This window comes from Podarcis bocagei (assembly GCF_964188305.1).
Source record: "Podarcis bocagei genome assembly, chromosome: 1".
Taxonomy (NCBI): Eukaryota; Metazoa; Chordata; class Lepidosauria; order Squamata; family Lacertidae; genus Podarcis; species Podarcis bocagei.
The window spans coordinates 134,080,339-134,107,458 of NC_138125.1; the positions used below are offsets into that span (position 1 = coordinate 134,080,339).

General features: G+C 47.6%; 1 protein-coding gene across 4 annotated transcripts in view; it reads right to left on the bottom strand.

The window, feature by feature from the left end:
- The window catches only part of CMKLR2 (chemerin chemokine-like receptor 2), a gene marked incomplete at its 3' end in the record, with an annotated part of 31,023 nt that extends 13,255 nt beyond the window's left edge, over nt 1-17,768 (bottom strand). Inside the window, exons 1-2 of one of the 4 annotated variants that reach the window (XM_081182683.1) lie at nt 17,662-17,742; nt 5,156-5,254 (exon numbers count right to left, since the gene is read on the bottom strand). Of the gene's footprint in view, nt 1-5,155; nt 5,255-17,661 lie in introns of all 4 variants that reach the window. The other 3 variants (XM_081182679.1, XM_081182685.1, XM_081182681.1) reach the window with 3 other exon arrangements.
- Between the last annotated feature and the right edge of the window lie 9,352 nt (nt 17,769-27,120).

The window sequence follows — 27,120 nt, forward strand, 5'->3', positions numbered from 1 at the left end:
CGTTCCGATGCCGCGTGGCGGGAGGAGGTCCGAGGACAGTGGGGAAGACGCGCTGCGCTTCCCCGCTGTCCCGGAGATTTCCCTATGGGCTGTCGTCTTGCGAGGCAAGCCCATAGGGAAATTCGTTTTGCGAAGCGCCTCCAAAACGGAAAACCCTTTCGTCTAGCGGGTTTTCCGTCTTGCGAGGCGTTCGTCTTGCGGGGTACCACTGTATACACAACAAATTTACTCCACTCCTCTTCAAACTTTGTTACTTTTTGGTAACTAATCTTATAAGTCATTTTCACCAACTCAACATATTCAAACATTTTCATCTGCCACTCCATTAACGTTAGGATCTCCTGGGTTTTCCATTTCTGGGCCATGAGAATCCTAGCGGCAGTCGTAGCATACATAAATAACTTAGAATCCTCTTTTCTTACTTCATCTCCTATTATCCCTAGCAAGAAAGCCTCTGGTTTCTTTGGGAATGTATATTTAAACAGTTTTTTCATTTCGTTATATATCCTGCCCCATTTTTTTTTCATTTTTTCGCATGTCCACCACATGTGGAAAAGTTCACCATCTTTTAATTTACATTTCCAGCAGGCTTTGTTGCTCACTCTATACATTTTTGCTAATTTAAGCGGGGTAATATACCACCGGTACATCATTTTCTTTACATTTTCTTTTAAGGTAGAGCACGCTGTAAACCTCATACCTTCATTCCATAGTTCCATAGCGGAAGATAGCTTTCAATGGCTACTAGTGAAGATAATAATAATAATAATAATAATAATAATAATAATAATAATAATAATTTTTATTTATACCCCACCCTCCCCAGCCAAGGCCGGGCTCAGAGCGGCTTACAAGCAATCATAAAAACAAGTTGAATGATTACAACTCAAAAACAAAATTAAAATACATCATTAAAATATTGAAACATTAAAATATTAAAATGTAGCCTCATCGCAGGAGGAGAAGGAAAGGAAAAAAGAGCGGGAGGGAATCAAATTGGCTCCAAGCCAAAGGCCAGGCGGAACAACTCTGTCTTACAGGCCCTGCGGAAAGAAATCAGATCCTGCAGGGCCCTGGTCTCATGAGGCAGAGCGTTCCACCAGGCCGGAGCCAGTGCTGAAAAGGCCCTGGCTCTGGTTGAGGCTAATCTAACTTCCTTAGGGCCCGGGACCTCTAGGGTGTTGCTATTTATGGACCTTGAGGCTCTCCGTGGGGCATACTGGGAGAGGCGGTCCCGTAGGTAAGAGGGTCCTAGGCCGTGAAGGGCTTTAAAGGTCAAGACCAGCACCTTAAATCTGACCCTGTACTCCATCGGGAGCCAGTGCAGCTTGAAAAGCACTGGGTGAATATGCTCCCATGGCAGAGACCCCGTGAGGAGTCTCACTGCAGCATTCTGCACCCGCTGGAGTTTCTGGGACAGCTTCAAGGGCAGCCCCACGTAGAGCGAATTACAGTAGTCAAGCCTGGAGATGACCGTCGCATGGATCACTGTGGCTTCCCAGATCGGGCAGAATGCTTCAGGACACCAGTTGCGTGGAAGAGTGTGATTGTTCTCATGTCCTGCTGGTGTGGCCTTCCCCAAAAGTCCCTTAGAATCAAAGAGTTGGAAGGGACCTTGAGGATCATCAAGTCCAACCCTTCTGCAATGGAGGAATATGCAGCTGTCCCTTATGGGGATCAAACCTGCAACCTTGGTGTTGTCAGCACCACGCTCTAACCCAGGCTTCCTCAACCTCAGCCCTCCAGAAGTTTTGAGACTACAACTCCAAGCATTCCTGACCACTGGTCCTGGTAGCTAGGGATCATGGGAGTTGAAGGCCAGAAAGGGCCGAGGTTGAGGAAGCCTGCTCTAACCAACTGAGCTGTCCACTACACCAGTGTGGTGTAGTGGTTAAGAGCGGTAGTCACGTAATCTGGGAAACCGGGTTCGTGTCTCCGCTCCTCCACATGCAGCTGCTGGGTGACCTTGGGCCAGTCACACTTCTTTGAAGTCTCTCAGCCCCACTCATCTCACAGAGTGTTTGTTGTGGGGGAGGAAGGGAAAGGAGAATGTTAGCCGCTTTGATACTCCTGAAGGGGAGTGAAAGGCGGGATATCAAATCCAAACTCTTCTTCTTCCAAACTTGGTCTGATTGGTCAGTGGAGCAGATGGGACTTTGGCTGCCTGATCCACCAATGGGTGACGTGCAAGGATTAGAGTCAGTGTGATTATCGCCAAAGTTCTGCAATCTGATTTCCAGAAATCCCACCCTCTTTGATGTTGTTGTTGTTGTTTAGTCGTTTAGTTGTGTCCGACTCTTCGTGACTCCATGGACCAGAGCACGCCAGGCACTCCTGTCTTCCACTGCCTCCTGCAGTTTGGTCAGACTCATGTTTGTAGCTTCGAGAACACCGTCCAACCATCTCGTCCTCTGTCGTCCCCTTCTCCTTGTGCCCTCCATCCTTCCCAACATCAGGGTCTTTTCCAGGGAGTCTTCTCTTCCCATGAGGTGGCCAAAGTCTTGGAGCCTCAGCTTCAGGATCTGTCCTTCCAGTGAGCACTCAGGGCTGATTTCCTTCAGAATGGAGAGGTTTGATCTTCTTGCAGTCCATGGGACTCTCAAGAGTCTCCTCCAGCCCCATAATTCAAAAGCATCAATTCTTTGGCGATCAGCCTTCTTTATGGTCCAGCTCTCACTTCCATTCATCACTACTGGGAAAACCATAGCTTTACCCAACACTAAAATTGAAAACAAGGCAGCTGGGGCTTCTGTTTCCTGTTTCCTCCTTGTCACCTCGGCTACCTGACCTGCAGCACACTTGAATTCTTGTTTGTTATGACAGGCAAACAAGGACAATAGGCAAAAGGAAGATGGGGAGGGAGAGGAGAACGGCTGTGTTGCCTTGCTTCCTGATTCACAGCACATCCAGCCTTCCCCTATTTTAAAGTGGATTTGGAGCTCTTGCACAAGAAAGCTGCCCCCAAAAGATCAGAGCTGTTGCAATAAAGGGACAGGGAATATTCAGTGGAAATAGGATTTGCTTTGATGCAACGTCATCTAACCTCCCTCAAATTTTTCAGAATGACTGCTTATTAAACGTCCAACGTTATCTCCTTTCCCTGCTGACAAATCAGGATGAATGCTCAGTAAACCATCTGAAGTGGCTTCAGATACAGCGGTACCTTGGTTCTCAAACTCAATCCGTTCCGGAAGTGCGTTCCAAAACCAAAGCATTCCAAAACCAAGGCGCGCTTTCCCACAGAAAGTAATGCAAAATGGATTAATCCGTTCCAGACTTTAAAAAAACAAAAACCCTAAAACAGCAATTTAACATGAATTTTACTATCTAACGAGACCAGTGATCCATAAAATGAAAGCGATAAACATTGTACTGCAGTCACGCAATCAATCAATCAATCAATCAGTAGCTGAACTGGGTTCCAGACAGTCACAAAAACAAAACAAAAACAGCTGCAAAAACAAAAACGAAATAGAAATAGCAAAAACAGACAGACCTCAGCATAACGGAAGTGTGGCACTCAAATCGGAAGCATAACACTCAAAACGGAGCACGTTCAGCTTCCGAAAAAAGTTCGCAAACCGGAACACTTACTTCCGAATTTGCAGTGTTTGGGTTCCAAGTTGTTTGAGTCCCAAGGCGTTTGAGAACCAAGAGACCGCTGTATAAAGGTGGCGACATCTGGCGCCCTTGATATTTTCTTATAGGAGCAACCTAGGATTTATTTATTTATTTTACTATTTTTGGTTGAGGAGGATGTGGCAGAACGGACTGCACCACTTCAGTCTACAGGTGAATTTCCCCTTTTGTCCAATGTAAACAAAGAAAAAGAAATCTCTTTGCAAGAGAAAACTAGCACATCAGCTCTGTGCTAGCATTCTACCCGCAGGGAACTTTTAACGTAGGGAAGCCTTTAAACAGGTGAACCTCTGGGTACAGTCTAAAACGACATGGTTCATGCAAATCTCTGATCTGCAGAGAATATTGGGGTGTGCATTGACAAAAGGCATCCCCACTTGTGGCCCACAGAATGTCACCTCATTCTCTAGCATATGCGGTCTAGGACCCTCGTACTTACGGGACCGCCTCTCCTGGTATGCCCCGCAGAGGACCCTAAGGACCATGAATAATAATAGCTTAAATGTCCCGGGCCCTAAGGAAGCCAGACTATCCTCCACCAGGGCCAGGGCCTTTTCAGTGATGGCTCCGACCTGGTGGAATGCTCTGTCCCACGAGACTAGGGCCCTGCAGGACTTGATCTCCTTCCGCAGGGCCTGTAAGACAGAGCTATTCCGCCTGGCCTTTAATTAGCCTGATCCTCTATTCCCTTTTCCCGTTCCTCTTCTATGAAGAAACCCTTTCTGGGACCCCACATTTAAATCCTTCCCTGGTCTCCTTGCTGGCCCTAGTAGGACCAACTTGTCTGCTGACTGGGGTGGGTTTTTTTCCTTCCCCCCACCCCAAATGACCCCTGAATTTTTGAATTTTATTGATATCGATGCTGCATTTTATATTGTATTTTATGCTGTTTTATGCGGTTTTTAAGTCGCATCTTAATCAATGTTTTATATTTGCTGTTAGCTGCCCTGAGCCGGGAAGGTAAGAGGTAAAGGGACCCCTGACCATTAGGTCCAGTCGTGACCGACTCTGGGGTTGCGGCGCTCATCTCGAGGGAGCCGGTGTACAGCTTCCAGGTCATGTAGCCAGCATGACTAAGCCGCTTCCGGCGAACCAGAGCAGCACACAGAAATGCTGTTTACCTTCCCGACGGAGCGGTACCTATTTATCTACTTGCACTTTGACATGCTTTCGAACTGCTAGGTTGGTAGCAGGGACCGAGCAATGGGAGCTCACCCCGTCACGGGGATTCAAACCACAAACCTTCTGATCAGCAAGTTCTAGACTCTGTGGTTTAACACACAGCGCCACCCACGTCCCTTCTGAGCCGGGAAGGATGGGGTATAAATAAAATTTTATTATTATTAAAATTATTAAAGCATGTGTTGACTGGACCTTACAAAGCTCTCTTGCCTGAAAGAGAAGAAAGTGTGAGCATGAGAACAGAAGACAAAGCAATAGGGTGAAAAGGAGCAGAAAGAAGGGGGACGAGAGAGCACACTTAGAGCAGTTTAATTGTGTTGAGCCAAAGCCCTACCTTACACCTGGAGGTCACCCCCGAGTCCAAAAGGAAATGGAAATTTTGGATTCGGCTCAGCAGGAGCGCTTTCCTACCACTTTCTTCTTTCAGATGATACTGGAGACAGAAGGGAGAGAGGGGAAATAACCACCGTGTTAATCTGCGGCGGCAGGGAATCTGGATGGAAACACTTGCTTAGCAATTTACAAAGCTGTGCAAGCAAATCCCAGCCCCAAGGATGAGTGCGGGTCAGCGCTGGTGTGGAAGAGGAAACTGCGAGGCAGGCAGACTATTCGACGTTGCATCCTTTTACATAATTAGGGCTGGGAGGTAGAGGTCTCCCAAGAGGTATGGGAAGGAACCGGAGAAGTTTGTCCCCTCCCACCCCCCGTCCAGCAATATAGAAGCCTAACAAAACATGACATTCAGTAAGGTTCAGTGGCTGTGCCCCCTATTGCTGTCCAAAGGTAATAAGCTTCTGTAATGTTGCTTCTGTCAACAGATGTGTCCCTTCACGTTGCAGATGTGAGCAACCGTCTGAACACCGAAAGCCAGGGAGAAAGGATCAAGCACCGCTTTCTGTTAATATGCCACTTTTCTACATGCAGTGGAATAACGTTTCATCGTATGAGCCTCTACAGTGGTACCTCGGGTTAAGTACCGTATTTTTCGCTCTATAAGACGCACCAGGCCACAAGACGCACCTAGTTTTTGGAGGAGGAAAACAAGAAAAAAATATTCTGAATCTCAGAAGCCAGAACAGCAAGAGGGATCGCTGCGCAGTGAAAGCAGCAATCCCTCTTGCTGTTCTGGCTTCTGGGATAGCTGCGCAGCCTGCATTCGCTCCATAAGACGCACACACATTTCCCCTTACTTTTTAGGAGGGAAAAAGTGAGTCTTATAGAGCAAAAAATACGGTACTTAATTCGTTCCGGAGGTCCGTTCTTAACCTGAAACTGTTCTTAACCTGAAGCACCACTTTAGCTAATGGGGCCTCCTGCTGCCGCCGCGCCGCTGGAGCACGATTTCTGTTCTCATCCTGAAGCAAAGTTCTTAACCTGAAGCACTATTTCTGGGTTAGTGGAGTTTGTAACCTGAAGCGTATGTGACCCGAGGTACCACTGTATTTGCAATCCGACATGTATGCCCCTAGATCTGGGGTCAGCAAACTTTTTCAGCAGGGGGCCAGCCCACTGTATCTCAGACCTTGTGGGGGGCCAGACTATTTTTTTGGGTGGGAGAAATTATACAAATTTCTATGCCCCACAAACAACCCAGAGATGCATTTTAAATAAAAGCACACATTCTGCTCATGTCAAAACACCAGGCAGGCCCCACAAATAACCCAGAGATGCATTTTAAATAAAAGCACACATTCTACTCATGTCAAAACATGCTGATTCCAAGACCGTCCGCGGGCAAGATTTAGAAGGCGATTGGGCCGGATCTGGCATCCGGGCCTACCCATGCCCTAGATCATCTTCCATTTGTGAGGGCTATTATGCCCAGCCCTGCTCCCAAAGTACAGTGGTACCTCAGGTTACATACGCTTCAAGGTTACATATGCTTCAGGTTACAGACTCCGCTAACCCAGAAATAGTACCTCTGGGTACTTTGCTTCAGGATGAGAACAGAAATCACGTGGTGGCGGCATGGCGGCAGGCCCCATTAGCTAAAGTGGTGCTTCAGGTTAAGAACAGTTTCAGGTTAAGAACGGACCTCCAGAACGAATTAAGTACGTAACCAGAGGTACCACTGTAACTGCTTTAGCCCAACATGATCACTCTTTTTTTGCACAATAATAATAATTCTATTATTTATATGATGCCCATCTGACTGGATTTCCCCAGCCACTCCAGACAGCTTCCAACAAAATACTAAAACACAAAAAACCCCTCAAACATTAAAAACCATTGTCGTTTACCAACCCAAGAAAGAGGATCAGCGATTAAAGCCAAAAATAAAAATATTGTTGCCCACTTGCAAAAACAAAACAGGCTTCACGCGCAAAAAATAATAATCAAGGAGATAGAGAGCCAACCCAGCTTCACAGTGTAAAGTGTCCCGTAATCTGGGGCAACCTCTGTCTTCCAACCCAAGAATGCTTCAACCCTTGATGGGACACAGAGAAGGACTTCTCATTCTGATCTTAGGGAATGGACAGCATAGTATCGGAGGAGGCAATCACCAATCTAGCCTGGACTTGAGCTGTTAAGTTGTGGGTGAACATATCAGACGACACAGCGATTCTTCAAACAGCTATTGTTTATTCACCGGCCAGAACAGAACTGAACTGAAGCGTTCAGCCAGCCAGCTTATATAGAGCTCCACTAGAATGCAACAGTAACCATTTTCTGTAACTATCCAATCACTGAACGTCACTTTCGATCCCTTATTTGCATATGTGGACCTGAACTATCTAGAGTATCCCCCTGCTGGCCCAGGGTGAGAACTTCAGTACATAACATGAGCCATTTAGAGTCTGAAAGGTAGTCATCAACACTTTATAGAGTTTTCAAAGTGATCATCTATTTGCCCAGAAGCAAACAGGGAGGTAGCCACCAACACATCCTTGCAGTTGCATTTAGTATCTCCATCGGGCTCCTGGCCACAGCTGCCACCCGGTCATCCAAGTGCAAAACCGAGTCCAGGAGCAGCAGTTCTTCAAGGGGAGTTGCTAACTCAGAGCCCGTCTCCTTCCTGACCAGGAGCACCTGCCTTGGCATACTTGACTGTAGTCAGGGCTCTCCAGATGTTGTTGGCCTCTGGATCTTCCAAAACATTCATCTCTTCGCAAATGATGAAGAATATCCTCCACAACTTGCTCACCTACATATGCAGTTCTTCCGAATGAAAGGAACGCTCCTTGATGGTTTTTCCTGAAACCAGAGGGCATCCTTGAAACGGAAGACGGGTCTGTGCTCTCCTAACAAAATACTTCCGTTCCGATAGCTTTCATAGCCAAGGTTGTGTTTCACCAAATGTATCAGGAAGCTGCCCACACATCGCTTCACATAAACAGAAGAGGAGCATTTCCAGAAGGTCACTGTTTTCGGGTGTGATGCAATCACAGGCCAGCAAATTCAGGTTGCACAACTAAAGTAGACTTGGAACTTTTGTGTGACAAACCTGCTCCTCCGTCCCCAAATAATACAGACCTTTTGCCATAAGGGATGGCCAAGTGTGAAATAGCATTTGCTTGATGCACCTCCTCACAAGTAATTCAGAATAAATAAATAAATAAAGTTGTTGAATCTCCCAGAACAGTGGCGCCCTCTCTCCCTCAGGATTGTGGGTGCCTATCACCATAATACAGATGTGCAACATCACATGCACACGGTTGCACGTAGTGAGTGTGGTGTCACATACTCGATGTGCAGGTGTGCGCGTGTGAGGCAGATGAAGATGATGGAATTTATGGAGCTGGCTGATCTCACCGGGAGAATCTGCGACCAGAAAGAAGAGGACTACCAAGAAGACTGGAAGAAATTTAAAGACTATTTGAACAAATATTCTAATATTAAAGAAATGTAACCACTTGAAAGAACCAATCAGGCCTAGGATTAAATTAGACTTAAATATATAAATAAGAAAATGTACTATAAGAAAGGCAAAGAAATTGGAATACGACTGTAATATTGTTTTATGAAATAATGATATTGGAAACTGCTACATTCAAATTAAGAGGAAATTCAGATGGAGGAGATTAGAGGAAGTCAACTAAAATGTTTATGAAAATGGATTTTAATTAATTAATTGAGTTTCTTTTTTTCTGTTTAGGTATTTTAAGTTTGTTATTCTTTTTTCTTCTTTTTCACTTGTCTATTGTGTTGTTGCATATTTTTTTTGTTATGTCTATTGAAAATTAATAAATATTATTGTCAAAAAAGAAAAGAAAAAGGTGTGCGCATGTGATGTCGAATGCCTGCATTGCTGCTCTTCCTCCCCAACTCTGCAGGCAGCGAGGCACCATTTTCTGCAGGGAGGGGCTCGGGCTCGGAGGCAGAGAGATTCTGCCTCCACGTCTGAGGCGCCCCCCCCCCCCCGAACAGGGTGCCTCGCTGGCTGGCTGCGGAGGACAGAGCTGAACTTTCTCGGAGGCAGCATTGCAGTGGCTGCCTGCCTGCCTGCCAGCTGCGCTCATTGACTTTGTGGGTGCCCCCGTCCCCACAATTATATGATTCTGGGTGCCCAAGCATCCACGGCCCCCTGGAGTTGGCTCCTATGTCCCTGAAAAAATTAATCAAGATAAATGCTCTATGAACAGATAGCCTGAAAACAAACCAGGCTATAGAAAGACATCTTTAGGTCTGCTTTGAAATTATACTTTGGCTACTGCCTGCTTAAAGGTAAAGGTAAAGGGACCCCTGACCATTAGGTCCAGTCGCGGACGACTCTGGGGTTGTAGCTGGCTGCCTGCCTCTGCCAACCGGCTGCGCTCATTGACTTTGTGGGTGCCCCCGTCCCCACAATTATATGATTCTGGGTGCCCAAGCATCCATGGCCCTCTGAAGTTGGCTCCTATGTCCCTGAAAAAATTAATCAGGATAAATGCTCTATGAACAGATAGCCTGAAAACAAACCAGTCTATAGAAAGACATCTTTAGGTCTGCTTTGAAATTATACTTTGGCTACTGCCTGCTTAAGGGTAAAGGGACCCCTGACGATTAGGCCCAGTCGCGACTCTGGGGTTGCGGCGTTCATCTCACTTTACTGGCCGAGGGAGCCGGCGTACAGCTTCTGGGTCATGTGGCCAGCATGACTAAGCCGCTTCTGGCGAACCAGTGCAGCGCACGGAAACGCCGTTTACCTTCCTGCCAGAGAGGTACCTATTTATCTACTTGCACTTTTGAAGTGCTTTCGAACTGCTAGGTTGGCAGGAGCAGGGACCGAGCAACGGGAGCTCACCCCGTCGCGGGGATACGAACCGCTGACCTTCTGATCGGCAAGCCCTAGGCTCTGTGGTTTAACCCACAGCGCCACCGCGTCCCACTGCCTGCTTAAAGGCACTGAAATAGACTTGAGGAAACCCATTAGGCTTTCAGTCCTGTTATCAAGTAACATCTTTCAATGAACGATATAAAGCAGGGGTGCCCAAACTTTTTTCAAAGATGAAGTAAACATGTGTGAGGGCCGACCAAAGCTGTTGAGCTTTTTTTTAGGATTTTACAATTTAGCAATCCCAGGAATTTGAGGGATTAGGCCCCCAAAACAGACTTTGGACTTGCCTGAAGCTTTGCTCCGGGAGGAAATAATAATAATAATAATAATAATAATAATAATATCTTTATTGTCATTGCCCCCTTCGGGGACAACAAAATTACTTGACTGCTCCATAAAAACACTAATTAAACAATACGATATAATACAGCAAGGGAGATTAGATGACTTTCAAAGTCCGGGCTTCCCATTCAGGGCCGAGATCGCTCTGGAGAAGAAGCTGTTCTTAAGACGACTCGTTCTTGTCTTCATCGTCCTGTATCTCCGTTCCGACGGCAAGAGCTCGAAGAGACAGTGACCAGGATGCGATGGATCTTTTACTATGTCCAGTGCCTTCCTATGGCACCTTGTGGCATAAATCTGCTCTAAGGTGGAGAGTGGGCAGCCAACAATGCTCTCTGCTGCCTTAACAACTCTGCACAACCCCAACCTGTCCCAGGTAGTACAGCTTCCGTACCACACACATAAGCCATAAGTGAGCACGCTCTCAATGGCACAGTGATAGAAGGCAAGCAGCAGTTTCTGCGGAAGATGGTTTTTCCTTAGTATTCTCAAAAAGTACAGTCTCTGGCTTAGACACTCTCCTAACTCTCAGTAGCCATTAAGGACCCACAGAGGCACCCTGTCATAGCTGGTAGGATCCCAGTTAGAGAACCACAGGAATACTTTTAGGACTACCCAGTACTGGCTCTGTTGGTGTCTGCCCTATTTCTGTATGGCAAGCTCACAGTCATTTTGTCTTGCCCTGTGTTTGAAGGGACCATGCACAGAAACAATCTCAGTTCTAAAAGGCAGCCCAGATGCTCTTTCCTGGGTTTCAGCTAAGGCACGCAGCCCCAGCAAAGTAGTGCAAACATACCTGCTTGCAGCGCTGAGGTCACGGCAGGGCAAATTTTTATAGGTCTTCGGCAGGTCCTGAAGCAGCTGCTTGAACAGCAAAGGAACAGCTGTTTCTAGTCCACCAAGATTGGTCTTTCTGGAGGAAACTCTTCTTTCTACTGTGGCATAGGAGGCATGTGGGTGGGGTTAGGGTGGGTGTTGGAATGCTATAGAACACCATCAATTATGGACAGGCCAAAATAGCTCCCAAGAGACTTGTTCAGATGGTGTAAATTATTATAGCATCGCAGCTGTTCCTAAACCTGCGCCCAGAGCCAGGCTGCATTTGGACGGCTTGCTGTCTAATTTGGGGGTTGCCGACCTGGCACTGTGGGTGTCATAGCACCTGTGAAGGCCTTTGCAGGTGTCCCGGGGTCTAAGCTTTCATTTAAAATAAAATGTAAGGCTCTTGGCCGCCTAGGAAGAAAGTTACAAAGCAAACTGTGCAGGCACCCTTCGAAGCAATCCAAGAGAAATGAGCCAGCCCTGGCTGTTCACTCCTGTTGGGGTGTTTAGCCAATGAGTGAAATCAGAGTTATGATTGACAAGTGAATTGTTTGGACAGCTTGCAACAGGGATCCCAGGGGTCCCAAAACTCTTTTCTTACCCCCTGACCTTAAGTGCACTTTTCCTGCTAGTCTCCATAGTTTGCCCTTCTGTTTCTTCCTAGCAACTGGGCTCCATCTCTCCTATGGTAGACTCATCTGTGACTAGATACTCCCTAGAAGTTACAGTGGTACCTCAGGTTACATACGCTTCAGGTTACATATGCTTCAGGTTACAGACTCTGCTAAAGAAGTACTGTTTCTGGGGGACAGGAGGCGGGCAGGTGTGGAGGATTCCCTGGTCCTGAATGGGGTAACTGTGCCCCTGAAGGACCAGGTGCGCAGCCTGGGAGTCATTTTGGACTCACAGCTGTCCATGGAGGCACAGGTTAAATCTGTGTCCAGGGCAGCTGTGTACCAGCTCCATCTGGTACGTAGGCTGAGACCCTATCTGCCCACGGACTGCCTCGCCAGAGTGGTGCATGCTCTGGTTATCTCCCGCTTGGACTACTGCAATGCGCTCTACGTGGGGCTACCTTTGAAGGTGACCCGGAAACTACAACTAATCCAGAATGCAGCAGCCAGACCGGTGACTAGGAGCGGCCGCCGAGACCATATAACAGACTTACATTGGCTCCCAGTACGTTTCCGAGCACAATTCAAAGTGTTGGTGCTGACCTTTAAAGCCCTAAACGGCCTCGGTCCAGTATACCTGAAGGAGCGTCTCCACCTCCATCGTTCTACCCGGACACTGAGGTCCAGCACCGAGGGCCTTCTGGCGGTTCCCTCACTGTGAGAAGCCAAGTTACAGGGAACCAGGCAGAGGGCCTTCTCGGTAGTGGCGCCCTCCCTGTGGAACGCCCTCCCACCAGATGTCAAAGAGAACAACAACTACCAGACTTTTAGAAGACATCTGAAGGCAGCCCTGTTTAGGGAAGCTTTTAATGTTTGATGTATCACAGTATTTTAATATTCTTTTGGAAGCCGCCCAGAGTGGCTGGGGAAACCCAGCCAGATGGGCGGGGTATAAATAATAAATTATTATTATTATTATTATTATTATTATTATTATTATTATTATTACCCAGAAATAGTGCTTCAGCTTAAGAACTTTGCTTCAGGATGAGAACAGAAATCGTGCTCTGGCGGTGCGGCGGCAGCAGGAGGCCCCATTAGCTAAAGTGGTGCTTCAGGTTAAGAACAGCTTCAGGTTAAGAAAGGACCTCTGGAACAAATTAAGTACTTAACCCGAGGTACCACTGTATTTTCTACAAATACTACTACTGTACAGTAGTTGCAGGTTGATGTTTAAGATTCCCCTCTCCTGATGGGGAAATGGGGAACATTTGCAAAAAGTCTTAGTTATGTCCCCAGTTGTGCAGGAGCTGATGCCCAGGCCCTCATCAAGTACTCACTGTATAGCATAACTGTCAACGTTTCCTTTTTCAAAGGGAAATTCCCTTATTCTGAATAGGATTCCTTGCAAGAAAAGGGGAAAGTTGACAGCTATGCTGTATAGATAACTTATACTTATCTATTTCAGAAGTAAGTCTCTTTGTGCTTAATGGGGCTCACTCCCAGGTAAGCAGGCACTTTGGTTTAGGAGTGGCACTGGGGAAAACAATACTCTTGTGCCTTTATCTTTGCCATCGGGACCAGCAAGACACTGCTGCCTTCCTATTTATTTATTTAGTCATTGTATTTATATCTCACCTTTTGCTCCAAGGAGTTCAAGGTGGCCTACATGGGTCACAACATGGGTCTCCCTCTCTTCACAACATCCCTGCCAGGTAAGTTAAGCTGAGAGGCAATGACTGGTCCATTGGTCATCCAGCAAGGTTTGTGGCTGAGTGAAGATTTGAACCCTGGTCTCCCAGGTCCTAGCCCAGCACTCTAACCACTATACCACACTGGGGACTCAGCTATACAGCTGCAAATAAAATGTTTTAGGTGTGTTGTAAAGTGCAGTATACAACTGTGACACTAGATGGCGACAGTGAGCTACGGAAATTTCAGTGTATTTTTCAAAACTTTTTTTTAAAAAAGCATTTTCGCAGCATTTTTTAATGTGTGTGAAGATTCCACCTGGGTCTCTTAGCAAGTGTGAGGTTGTCCAGGGGCGGAAAGTGGAAAATCAGCAGTGACTATATTCTTCCTGTGTTATGTCATGCCACCCCCACCCCTGGGCAGTAATTTTGTGGCTGGTGCCCTCAGCGCTCACTCAGAATTTGAAATGTGCCCCCAGAACATCCTCTCCTTGGAAATACACTAGGCACTCGCCCTTGTGACATTTCAGTACCAGGCTAAGATAAGACCTATGATTTTGCCCTGCGTTCTTCTGGGATGCAAGTCAAACTCCTCAGTTTTGTGCTGTAATTTTAAAATTATAATTTTCACCTGCTCTTATTTATTTTGTTGGGAGTATTGTTGTTGTTTTACATACTGTAACCCACTCTGAGATTTTGAATGCAGGGCAGGCTAAAAATATTCTGGAACAAATAAATGAATAGTTTGAGGAAAGAACAATTAGACTTTGTTGCCCGAAGCCACAGGACGAAGCAATCTCGGTAACATTAAGCAGCGCTGGTCAGATCTGAGGAACCCTGTCCACAAACACCTTGAGTTTCATGGAAGAATGGCAGGATGCTCATTGATATGTGCCGTACTTTTCGCTCTATAAGACGCACCTTTTCCCTCCTAAAAAGTAAGGGGAAATGTGTGTGCATCTTATGGAGCGAATGCAGGCTGGTGGCTATCCCAGAAGCCAGAACAGCGAGAGGGATCGCTGCGCAGCGCTCCCTCTTGCTGTTCTAGCTTCTGGCTTAACCCCTCTGTCCCTTCCCCCACCTCCTGGAAAAGCCCCCAAGATCCGCGCTCCCTTTAAAGAGCCGCGTGGAGCGTGCGTGTGGCTCTTGGGGGCTTTTTCCCGAGGAGGGAGAAGGGCAGCCCATCAGTGACAGGCTGCCCTTCTCCCTTCTTGGGGAAAAGCCCCCAAGAGCCGCATACATGCTCCACGAGGCTCGTGAAAGGGAGCGCTGAGCAGAGCTTGGGATGCATAGAGGCTCTGCTCAGCGTTCCCTTTATTTTATTTTTTCTTGCATTCCCCCTCTAAGAACTAGGTGTGTCTTATGGCGCGAAAAATATGGTAAATCAAACTGCACATTTGCTAGAAGATTATCGCCTGCAGGAATCCTCTGAGGCAAAGCAAAGCAGAAGCTGTCCAGTTCTGCCTTGCCTCCTCACACAAAATGCCAGGGCAGCAACCACAATGCAAAGATCTGCAGGAGTCCCAAGACAAAATGCTGCAACATGGAGGGCGTCTCATTCTGGATTCCAGCCACTCCTTTTCCATTACCCCATTTTCTCCCCTTCAGTCAAGGGTTGGTTGGGATTCCCTGGCCACTGAGCATGCTCAGTCCTTTGCTGTTTCGCCCCCACCCCCCACCGCAAAAAAAGAGATTTTTGCAGACTTCCAAGTCTCCCCAAGCCTACCTGATACTTCCCTCTCCTTCATGAGTGGTGCCATTTTGCTTATCTGTGGAGCAAAACTCACAGCCTGAACATTGGAAACAAAGGAGATTATAGCACCCAGTAGTCAAAGCTCTTAGCTGGCATTTCGCTCCATGAAAGCATCCCGCAGAACTAGCTGAGATCAGTATTTTCCCCATGCTCAGGTCTACTTCCTGTGTAGCTTGAGAGTCTGCATGTTCTTACAACAGAATGGCTCAGCAAACAGCATCCACCCTAAAGAACAACAACAGTAATCCTACCTGATCTCTCCGTGAGCCATTTGTAGCACAAAAATGTGGTTTATGCACACTCTGGAACCATTCATACCCGTCCTCAGCATGCTGCTTTCAGTCTAGGTCTTGCTGTCCACAAGGACCTGTGTGGTTACTTGAGACACCTCCTATCTGCACTGTTTCGCACCTGCACACGCCCCAGGTAACATGAAGAAAGAAGTTGTGGTTGTGATCTGCGAGCTTGGTGTGCGCCTACCTACGAGGTTATTGGCAGGTGTGGTTACACCCCATACGTTGCTGGGACCGCCTACAAGCATTTTCCAATGGACAGACTGCAGAGTAATGCAGAATCAATCTGCAACGAACTTTTACGATCAGAATGAAGCCAGATTCTCAAGTCAGCAAGTGCTTTTCTGGGGCAAAAATGATGCAAGAGAAGAAGAAGAAGAGTTTGGATTTGATACCCCGCTTTATCACTACCCGAAGGAGTCTCAAAGCGGCTAACAATCTCCTTTCCCTTCCTCCCCCACAACAAACACTCTGTGAGGTGAGTGGGGCTGAGAGACTTCAGAGAAGTGTGACTGGCCCAAGGTCACCCAGCAGCTGCATGTGGAGGAGCGGGGAATCGAACCCGGTTCCCCAGATTACAAGTCTACCGCTCTTAACCACTACACCACTGTGTAGAATAAAATAATCACACAGTTTCCATTGATTCCAGAATAAAATGTCATGTGTACATGCTATACCTTTAAAGTTTACCTCTCACAAAGTACAGTGCCCATAATCATTTGAGGGAAGGAATAAGCTGTGAATACAGTGGTACCTCTGGTTACGTACTTAATTCTTTCTGGAGGTCTGTTCTTAACCTGAAGCACCACTTTAGCTAATGGGGCCTCCCGCTGCCGCGCTGCGATTTCTGTTCTCATCCTGAAGCAAAGTTCTTAACCAGAAGTACTTTTTCTGGGTTAGCGGAGTTTGTAACCTGAAGCGTATGTAACCCGAGGTACCACCGTAATGCTCAAAGGTATAGTGAGTACACATCCTTCGACTTTTAGACTCAAGGGTTTTGCCATGGCGTCTGTGACCCTCCGATGCAGAAAAAGGGGGTCTTGGATGCCAAAAATACATTGTATTCCTGAACCACATTGAATAGGTCTTTTAAAAAATACGAAAGTACAATAGCAAGTAAATAGCAGGTGGCAAGGAAATGAAAAAGTATATTTCCATGCAAATGATAGACCCAGGACAGCTGGGTAGTGAGGTCTATTGAAAAGCAAATTACTTTGGAGGCGTCAGTTGTTAGGTTATTTTCCTCACAATATCCTGAAGTAAAATGAGAGAGAGAGAGAATACAGATGGGGAAACAGCCTTCCAAGGAAAAGGGGTGCCCTTTTTAGCTATATGACCTTGTAACTTCAAATAATGCGTCTTCGATTCACAGGAACACAGGAAGGTCAGACCTACCTTGAGATACCAAGAGATTGAATGAGAGATATTCTGCATACAGAACAGATGCTCTACTGCTGCGCTTAAGCCCTGCCTCTCCATTTGCAACTGGCATAACTCCTGAGCTGCCAATTTTGAACAAAACAGCAAGGGCAATGAAAAAGTGACGAATTAATCTGAGGAATAATACATTCAAAATCCTAACCCAAGTTATATTTTACCAAACAGAACTCTGTTATCATCATTATCCTTATACAATAAGTACACAAAGTATTTTACAGTACAATATACGCACACAAAAACCAAGTCCATGCCTTGGAAGAACTTAAATCTGCTAAAAGTGGAGGAAACAACAAAGAGGAGGGAGAAGGAATGTTGCAAGTGCAGTGACATACTTAAGCTGCAATCCTAGCTCCATTTAGGTAAAGGGACCCCTGACCATTAGGTCCAGTCGTGGTTGACTCTGGGGTTGCGGCGCTCATCTCGGACAGTGTTCTCGAAGCTACCAACAAAAGTTTGACCAAACTGTGGGAGGCAGTGGAAGACAGGAGTGCCTGGCGTGCTCTGGTCCAGGGGGTCATGAAGAGGCGGACACGACTAAATGACTAAACAACAACAACAACAAAGCCTTACTAGCACACTTTTGTTTGAGAGTCTGCTCCATCGAACAAGGAACCAAGCCAACACTTACCTGGGAGAACAGGTGACCTCTTGGTGTCTGTAGTTGAAAATTAATCTGACCTGCTGCTCTGACAACTCAGCATCGATCCAAAAGCTGTAAAATAAACACAGTGCTAATGCGCTTGCAGCTAAGAAATGATTACAGTAATTTCCTCTTTCTATCCTCACCAGGAAAACTGGTGCTAGTACATTCTGAGTTTTAAAAGAAATGTATTTGCATTAGCAGCTGAAGTACCCATTAAATAGTTGATTCGTGGATAAACGAGGTGACACCATCCTTGGCTCTGACTAATGGCAAGTAATCTAAAACAGCTGACAAAGGCAATTTGGGTCAGTAAGCTGTGGGTCCACTCCCAAAGTCTGATCCCACTAATGCAACTCAATCTTTTCAAGCCTGATAAACTGACTAATCTATGACCAACTCTGAAGAAGATCCAAGTAAATAAATTGTCACTTTTGATCAACATACAAGCGTAAGTGAACTTTTTAGTTAATGTTAGGTTGAGATTTTGAAAGCCCTTAGGATACTGGCCTACGGATCTTGCCTTAAAATTAACCAGGTTGTTGACAGCCTAATCAGTTGCTGGGGGAAATAGTAAATATGGATCTGTATCTGTAGTTAATAAAAGAATTGGCTGGCTCCCTAGCGTGGGGTAAACACACTCTCCAGCAAGAGAGAACCCCTAGCAGAGTTCAAAGACACAAAATCATGCAACACAGTGAAGTGTGAGGAATATAGGCTGTTAGACCCTTTAACTACCCCATTCTAGTCCGCTTACAGTGCTTCCCATCTCACAACGAGCATACCACACCATTAGTAAGTTTAAATGCTTTACTTACAAATGCCAAAGGTCAGATTCATGTGTGATTCCATGCAGCAGCCAGAAGAACACAGGTAGAAAGCTTGGAAGACAAAATATAGTGGAAAAGCACACAGCCTGAGCTTGTAACAAGCTAATTCAGGCACTTCCTACCTCAGTGAATTCACATAATGAAAGAGAATGAACAAAGGAGGAAACTTAATTTACTTCATTCCAGGTGAGGGGCATGACCTAGCTGAGTCTAGGAATACAATTCTGTGGTCATGACCTCTTCATGCATTAATTAGCCCTAAGCTCGCTAGTCCTGTTTGAATACAACATGACACGCCAGTGAGCCCTAGTAAAAAGCACAGCTCACAGCAACATCTGGAGGGCAAATGGCTCCCCACCCCTGTCCCAGAGAAACGGAGGCTTTAGCAGCCATCTGACTTGAATTTCAATTGCTTTTATGTATGTATGTGCTGATGTTCTTTTATATTGTTATTAATGGCTTAGATCAGAATGTAAATGGCTTTGCGATGCCTCGTGGGAAGTAATTCATATAATAATAATGATGATAATTGCACTCTAGCAACTGTTGGGAAGATGGTTGTTAAACCCACTTGCACTACCAGGAATTCAGCCAGTGGGACTCGCCTTTAAAGAGAACATTTAAGCCAGGTATTAGCAAACCTTTTCAGCAGGGGGCCGGTCCACTGTCCCTCAGACCTTGTGGGGGGCCGGACTAGATTTTGGGGGGAAATGAACGAATTCCTATGCCCCACAAATAACCCAGAGATGCATTTTAAATAAAAGCACACATTCTACTCATGTAAAAACACGCTGATTCCCGGACCGTCTGCGGGCTGAATTTAGAAGGCGATTTGGCCCAGATCCGACTCCCGGACCTAAGTTTGCCTACCCATGATTTAAGCAGTACTGCATTCCACCTGCGTCTTCAGTTTACACCCCACATTGTAAGCAGCGTACACAGTTCAGAAGCTTAGAGTTTTGCTACAGAATACAGTGGGGCCTGCTGCAACAAATTGTTGCAGGGTGGACTGCTCCTGTTCTGGATAATCCTTTCCCTTCCTTCCCAGTTTTCTGCTTCCCCTGTTCAGCAGTCAGTGGGCCACTGAAAATGCTCTGTCTTCATTGTGCTTTTTCGGGGGGAAGGGTTGGGGTTCCTCAGGGACTTTGGTTCCCCAAAGATATAGTATATTTTGTACTTCTGCAAACCTCAGGGTTCTCCTGAGTCCGCTGCTACCTCCCTCTTGCGCGTAGGATGCTGTTCTCGTTACATAAAGATCCACACAGATAATTGATGAGTGCGCCACTGGTATATGTAATGACTGCCAATGTCCCTTTCATTAGTATCCGCAGGAGGCTTGTTACAGTTCTGTCCCTGCCACGCTGCTGTGTAGTATTTGAGTGGGCAATGTACAGTTGGAGACAAAGAATGGGCTCGACTTAGCTGGCATGGCACGGCTTTCAACAAAGGAGCATCTCAGTCACGGCAGCTTTCTCTTCTAAGCAACAAGTAGCACAATCAGTTTCAAAAGGTCCCCCCAACCTTCACTTCCAGGCCCAAATTTCAGTTCCTTTGTGTCACAAATCCTGAAGTACATGGCTTGTCTTACCAATATAGTAAAATCTGTACCTGGGGCAGCTGGGCGGCACTTTAAACTGCTTCACATAACAGTGTGCTCCTCCATAAAAAAGAAAATTAAAAATGCAGTTGCACCTAGAAAGCAGCTTTCTTTCTTTCTTTCTTTCTTTCTTTCTTTCTTTCTTTCTTTCTTTCTTTCTATATAGAAAGCAGCTTTCAAGGGGCAAGGGTTAGCAAGATGAACCCTTAAATGGTATGCTACTTCTCTCTGTAGGGGACGTGGGTGGCGCTGTGGGTTAAACCACAGAGCCTAGGTGTCAGGGAACTGCCATCGGAGCATCAGGCGGTGGAGGGTCTCAGGGAGGAAGAAAGAGACTCAACAGCTGAGGCAGGAACCAGCAGGGGGAGGAGTGGATCTCTGAGGGAATGCGAGCAGGAGGGAGGGCTCAGAGACGCTTCCAGCGAGAACAGTGGGGAGGTATCTGAGTCTCCCATAGGGAGACCCACACCTCGCCGGAAACTGTCACGCCGTGAGTCCAGGAGACGCGTTTCCGTTAAGGAGCTTCTTTGCTGGAAACGCTTCCGCAGACAGCCACTGTCAGACTCTACGAGTGACTAAGAGCAGACATGTTTGTGGAGCTCTGTCACACACAGAGGTTTGTGGAGTCGCACAAACTCTGAGGGAGCACGATTTTACGCACAAGCAGCTAATCATCCCATTACAGCAGTCTGACAGTCTCTGTACGCTGCCTGTGCAGGAGAAAGCATCATGAGCGAACCAGCCGGAACCGGAGGAGCAGGAGTTGGCGCTGGTCCAAGCTTGGAAGAAAGGTACCGAGCGTTGGAAGTCCAACTTGCGCTGCAGACGGCGAGGCTTGAGGAGAGAAGGGCTCAGGATGCAGACAAGAAGGGGAGAGCCACTCAGTTCCCCAGAAAGGTACCAGGATTGGTGCAGAAGTTTGGGGGGGACCCCAAGGATTACCATGCCTTTAGGACAGAGATGCAATATGCCATTAATGTGCAGTTCGATGAGTTCCCTGATGAGGAATCGCGAGTTGCTTTCGTAATTGGGCATCTTGAGAAAGGGGCGCGGGACTGGGTTCGACCCCTAATGGCAACGCACAATGACGTCCTAAAGGACACGATGAAGTTCTTTAGAGCAATGGATATCATGTTTTCCAGCGATATTGAGGAAGGGGTGGTGCGCAGACAGCTAATGGCTTGCAAGCAGGGAAGCCGATCTGTCCGTGAGTACTGGACTGAGTTTACCATGCTGATTCACAGACTGGGTTGGGATTTATCGGCGGCACCTATTCAGATGCTATTTGAAGAAGGTCTTTCTTCGGCTGTGAAAGACGAGCTGTCCCGGAGCCCCAGGGCGGTGTCTATGGATCAGCTGACCAAATCTGCGCTGACCATAGGAGCGCGTCAGGAGGCAAGAGCCTTGGAGAGGCGGGAAGGGAGAGGGGAACGTTGGAAGGAGTTCCGCATTCCAGACATTCCTGAGCCAGCTTTCCCGCCGGCAGAGCCGATGGAAATCGGAACAGCGCGCGCGCGCGCATTTTCAAAACCCAGTGAGGGGGTTAAGAAGGAGGGAAAAGGCGCCCGGAAATGCTATCTCTGCCAACAGCCAGGCCACTTTGCCAGAGTCTGCCCCCAGAGGAAGGAATGGCAAGGGATGGTGGGAGCTGTTGAGGGAGGAGAGCAGGGAGAAACGGAGCAGGTAAAAGCCAACGCCTGGTTGCCACAGTCGGGGCACTGCAACCAGGCCAAAGAGCAGTGAAAGTGCCCGTGCCAGAAGCTCCTCAACCTGCTCTAGTTATTGATGTGTCGCTAGAGCTGCAAAATGGACACCCCCTAAAAATAAAGGCGCTGTTGGACTCAGGCAGCTCCTGCAATTTTATGAGCAAGGAGTTTGCTGCTGAACACCAGATACAGACGATCCCTTTAAGCAACCCCCTGCAGGTGACCACGATCGATGGCAGGGAGTTGTTGGGAGGAGGAGTCAGCTTGCAGACCGTCCCAATGATAATGAGGGTGGCAAGGCACACAGAACTGATAGCGTTTAATGTGGCCACCTTGGGAGGCGCTCCCATTATTTTGGGAATGAGCTGGCTAGCGCTACATGATCCGCTGGTGGGCTGGCATCAAAGAGTGGTTTCCTTTGGTTCAGCACATTGCTTAGAACACTGCAAAGGGGGAAAGGGTTCAGCAGGGGCCCAAGCCACCCTAGCAGGGACAGAAGTAATGGAGAAGGTGAAGGTACCACCACAGTATGCAGATCTCAGCGACGTGTTCAGCGAGAAGGAAGCTGATCAACTACCCCCTCATAGGCCCTTTGATTGCCAGATCAATCTACTCCCTGGAGCACAGCTTCCTGTGGGCAAGTTGTATGCCATGTCAGACAGAGAAATGCAGGAGTTGCGAGAATTTATTGACAAGAACCTGAAGAGGGGCTTCATCAGAGAGTCCAAGGCAGCGGGGGGTAGCCCAGTGTTTTTTGTGGATAAAAAGCACACGGACAAGCCGAGACTTGTATGTGATTTTAGGAGGTTAAATGCAGTGACTGAACCAGTGACTTTCCCTATGCCCAGGATTGATGATATTTTGACCAGGGTGAGGAAGGGAAAGATTTTTACAAAGCTGGATCTAAGGGGGGCGTACAACCTGATACGTATAAGGAAAGGGGATGAATGGAAAACCACCATGTTTACCCCTTTGGGGGCATTTGAATATCTCGTTATGCCTTTTGGATTACAAGCAGGCTCAGCGTGCTTTCAATCTTTTATGAACCACGTACTGGGTCCTTTGCTCTACAAGAATTGCGTTGCCTTCCTAGATGATGTGTTGGTGTATTCGGAGAATGAGGAGCAACATGTGAGAGACGTCAGAGAAGTGTTGAGCAGGCTGCAAGCCAACAGGCTGTGGGTGAAACTGGAGAAGTGTCAGTTTCATACCAAGGAGGTGGAATTCCTGGGGTACCGCCTGTCAGACAAGGGATTGGCCATGGATCCCGGTAAGGTGCAGGCAGTGCTGGACTGGAAAACACCCAAAACCAAGAAGGATGTGCAGAGGTTCCTAGGGTTTGGAAACTTTTATCGTAAGTTCATCCGAAACTTCGCCCACCTGACGGCGCCCATTACGGACTGTCTCAGCAGTAAAAAGAAGTTTGTATGGACGGCGGAGGCGGAGCGAGCGTTTGAGGAACTGAAGAGGGCCTTCGCCTCGGAAGAACAACTTCTGCATGTGGACTTACAAAAGAAGCTGAGGGTCGAAACAGACGCATCTGACAGAGCCATAGGGGCGGTGCTTCTTCTGCAGTCGGGGAAGGAGGAGTCAGAGTGGCGACCGTGTGCCTTCTTTTCGCGAAAGCTGAACAAATCCGAGAGGAACTACACGGTGTACGACCGGGAACTTCTTGCTATTCATGAGGCTTTCCGGAAATGGAGGCACCTGCTAATTGGTGCACAACATAAGGTGCAAGTGTGCACGGACCATAAGAATCTAGAGTATTGGAGAACTGCGCGAGTGCTCAACCAACGGCAGTTGAGATGGGCCCAGGAGTTCTCCAAATTTAACTTTGAGATTTGTTACGTGCCAGGCCCAGAGAACGTTAGGGCGGACGCTCTCTCACGCAAACCTGAATATTTGGAGGGGGAGGGAGCACCCGAAGAGACCCATGTCATTCCAGAGGACCGCTGGGTGTGTGGGGCGGCATTGGTGGGGCAAAGGGAGTTGGTAGAGGGCACGGTGCATGATGAATACGCCCAGGACAAACTCAGGGGTCTCAGGAGGGAGGGAGACAAACCCGGGGGTTTTGAGGAGAGAAACGGGGCATTGTACTACAAGGGAGCGTTATATATACCCGAAGGGGAATTGAGGGAGAAGGTACTCAAGCAACTGCACGATAGCCCCACAGCAGGGCATTTTGGGCAACACAAAACCATGTGGCTGGTTACCAGGGAATTTTGGTGGCCCAAGGTCAGGGAAGATGTGCGGGAGTATGTGAGAGGGTGTGAACAATGCCAACGAGCCAAGGGGGAGAGGCGGGCACCGGCAGGTTTATTAGAACCACTACCCACACCTGAAAGACCGTGGGAAGCAGTGGCCATAGATTTTATGACTGATCTGCCAAGGTCTAGAGGGAAAACAGCCATCATGGTTGTGGTAGACCTGTTAACTAAAATGGCCCACTTTATAGCCTGCTCACATGCGGTCACAGCAGAAGAAACAGCCAAATTGTTTGTAGAAAATGTGTTTAGGTTGCATGGCGCCCCCTTGAGGGTGGTTTCAGACCGAGGGAAACAATTTACTTCCAGGTTCTGGAGGAAGCTCATGAGCTTACTGCATGTTGAGGTTAATTTCTCAACGGCCCGTCATCCAGAAACCAACGGGCAGGCGGAAAGAGCTAATGGTGTCCTCCAGCAATATTTGAGGTGTTATGTGAATGACAGAGAGAATGATTGGGTGGAGAAGCTGGCGTTGGCAGAATTTGCCTACAACAATGCAGAGAACGTGTCCACGGGGATGAGCCCCTTTTTGGCTAATCACGGGTGCCATCCCAGAGCCTTCCCAGGGGGGGAAGGGGAGAACTGGAGCGTTCCAGCTGCAGAACAGTTCGTTGAAGAAATGGAAGCGATCCATCGCCAGCTCCAACTCAACTTAAACAGGGCTAAGGAGGAATATAAGAGGCAGGCAGACAAAAACAGAAGGGAAGGTGAAAGCATCAGGGTGGGGGACCAGGTGTGGCTGTCAACCCAAGGGTTGCCATTCAAAGGGGGTTGTAAGAAGTTAAGACCCAAAAGGCTGGGACCATTTGAAGTCATGCAGCAGGTCAACCCAGTGGCTTTCAGACTCCGGTTACCGAACCACATGAAGCTGCACCCAGTTTTCCACAGGTCATTGCTGTCACCGTATAAAGGGGACAGTGAAGGGAGGGTCACTAGGGGACCAGCAATGGAGGAGAAGGAACACAGCTACCATGTAGCGGAGATCCTCGATTCCAGGTGGAAGGGAGATCAAGTTGAGTATTTGGTAATGTGGGAAGGGGAACCGGAGTCGGAAAACACCTGGGTTAGGGCAGAGGATGTCAATGACGAATTTTTAATAGAAACTTTTCATCAGAGGTTCCCACGCAAACCTCAGCCTGTAGCGAGGTTCCGAAGGAAATACTTTGCCACCACCGACGAGGAAGAGGAGTTGGAGGGGTTCACAGATTCCGAAGAGGAGGAGGATTCAGCGAGCCAGGACGGCGATCGATGGAGGGAATTGTTCGAGACGTCTGAAGATGAAGAAGATTCTTTTCGGGGTTTTAACCCTTCACCTCCCAGGGAAGAGGAAATGGGAGGGGGTGAGGGGGGCCCTGGAGGGGAGGTGGATGTCAGGGAACTGCCATCGGAGCATCAGGCGGTGGAGGGTCTCAGGGAGGAAGAAAGAGACTCAACAGCTGAGGCAGGAACCAGCAGGGGGAGGAGTGGATCTCTGAGGGAATGCGAGCAGGAGGGAGGGCTCAGAGACGCTTCCAGCGAGAACAGTGGGGAGGTATCTGAGTCTCCCATAGGGAGACCCACACCTCGCCGGAAACTGTCACGCCGTGAGTCCAGGAGACGCGTTTCCGTTAAGGAGCTTCTTTGCTGGAAACGCTTCCGCAGACAGCCACTGTCAGACTCTACGAGTGACTAAGAGCAGACATGTTTGTGGAGCTCTGTCACACACAGAGGTTTGTGGAGTCGCACAAACTCTGAGGGAGCACGATTTTACGCACAAGCAGCTAATCATCCCATTACACTAGGACTTGCTGATCAGAAGGTCGGCGGTTCGAATCCCTGTGACGGGGTGAGCTCCCATTGCTCGGTCCCTGCTCCTGCCCACCTAGCAGTTCGAAAGCACATCAAAGTGCAAGTAGATAAATAGGTACCACTCCGGCAGGAAGGTAAATGGCGTTTCCGTGCGCTGCTCTGGTTCGCCAGAAGCGGCTTAGTCATGCTGCCCACATGTATGCCGGCTCCCTCGGCCGATAAAACGAGATGAGCGCCGCAACCCCAGAGTCGGCCACGACTGGACCTAATGGTCAGGGCTCCCTTTACCTTACTTCTCTCTGTATAGGACATTTTTTAATACTGTGGAACATTCCATTCCATTAGGAATGAGGAACCTGCAACCTCTCAGTTGACGTTGGGCTCCAACTCACATCAATCCCAGCTAGCATAGCCAAAGGTAATGAATGATGGGAGATAAAGTCCAAAAAGTTCTGGAGGGCCACAGGAGGCTCCCTGCCCTTCCATAATTTAAATGAAACGTCACTTGCAGTCTGAGGTGGTTTAACATATCAGCTAGCAGGAGGTCTAAGACAAGGTGTAGGCTTAGTAGAAGCTCCTCAGGGTTGCAAGAATAATCTTTCCCCAGTTTCCCCATTTGTGATTCTTTCCTTGGAGATGCTGGGGCTGGAATCCTGGACCTCAGATATACAAATAACAGCATCTTCTGTCGAAGTAGGAAGGAAGGGAAAGAGTGAAAGGGAGAGCCATCCCTAACACCATAACTCCTGGAACACCCTTTACCTTAGATCAGATCTATGGCAGCACAAATGAAATCAAAGATGTATGCTTTTGTAACATCTCGGAATATATTGGTCTGTACTCCAACTGCTGTTGCTTATTTTTCGTTATCTAACCCTCCTCCTTTCTGCCAGCTGTCCTTTATTGAAGAAACCACACCTTGTGGATGTTCCAAAACTTTATTCACATCTTTGCTATTTATTTATTTTTATAGGTCAAGCGAAGCATTTTTGGCATCCATAAGCTGTTTTTAAGATACAGCAGAGGAACCGAGTTGGGAAATTGTGTGTGGGGTGGTGGTGGTTTCTTGGTGTGTTTTTGTAGTTTTTGCTTTTAATCTTCTGTTTCAGAAGGCCAGCTGTAGCACAAACTGTGACTTGGGGAAATTACCACATAGGCTAGGATCTTCAGCTGGTGTGTTTTGGCCCAGTTCCATTTTTACATCAGTGTAAAAATGAGCTACTTTCCAGCATCTTAGGACTTGTACATTGACAGGGGGGGGG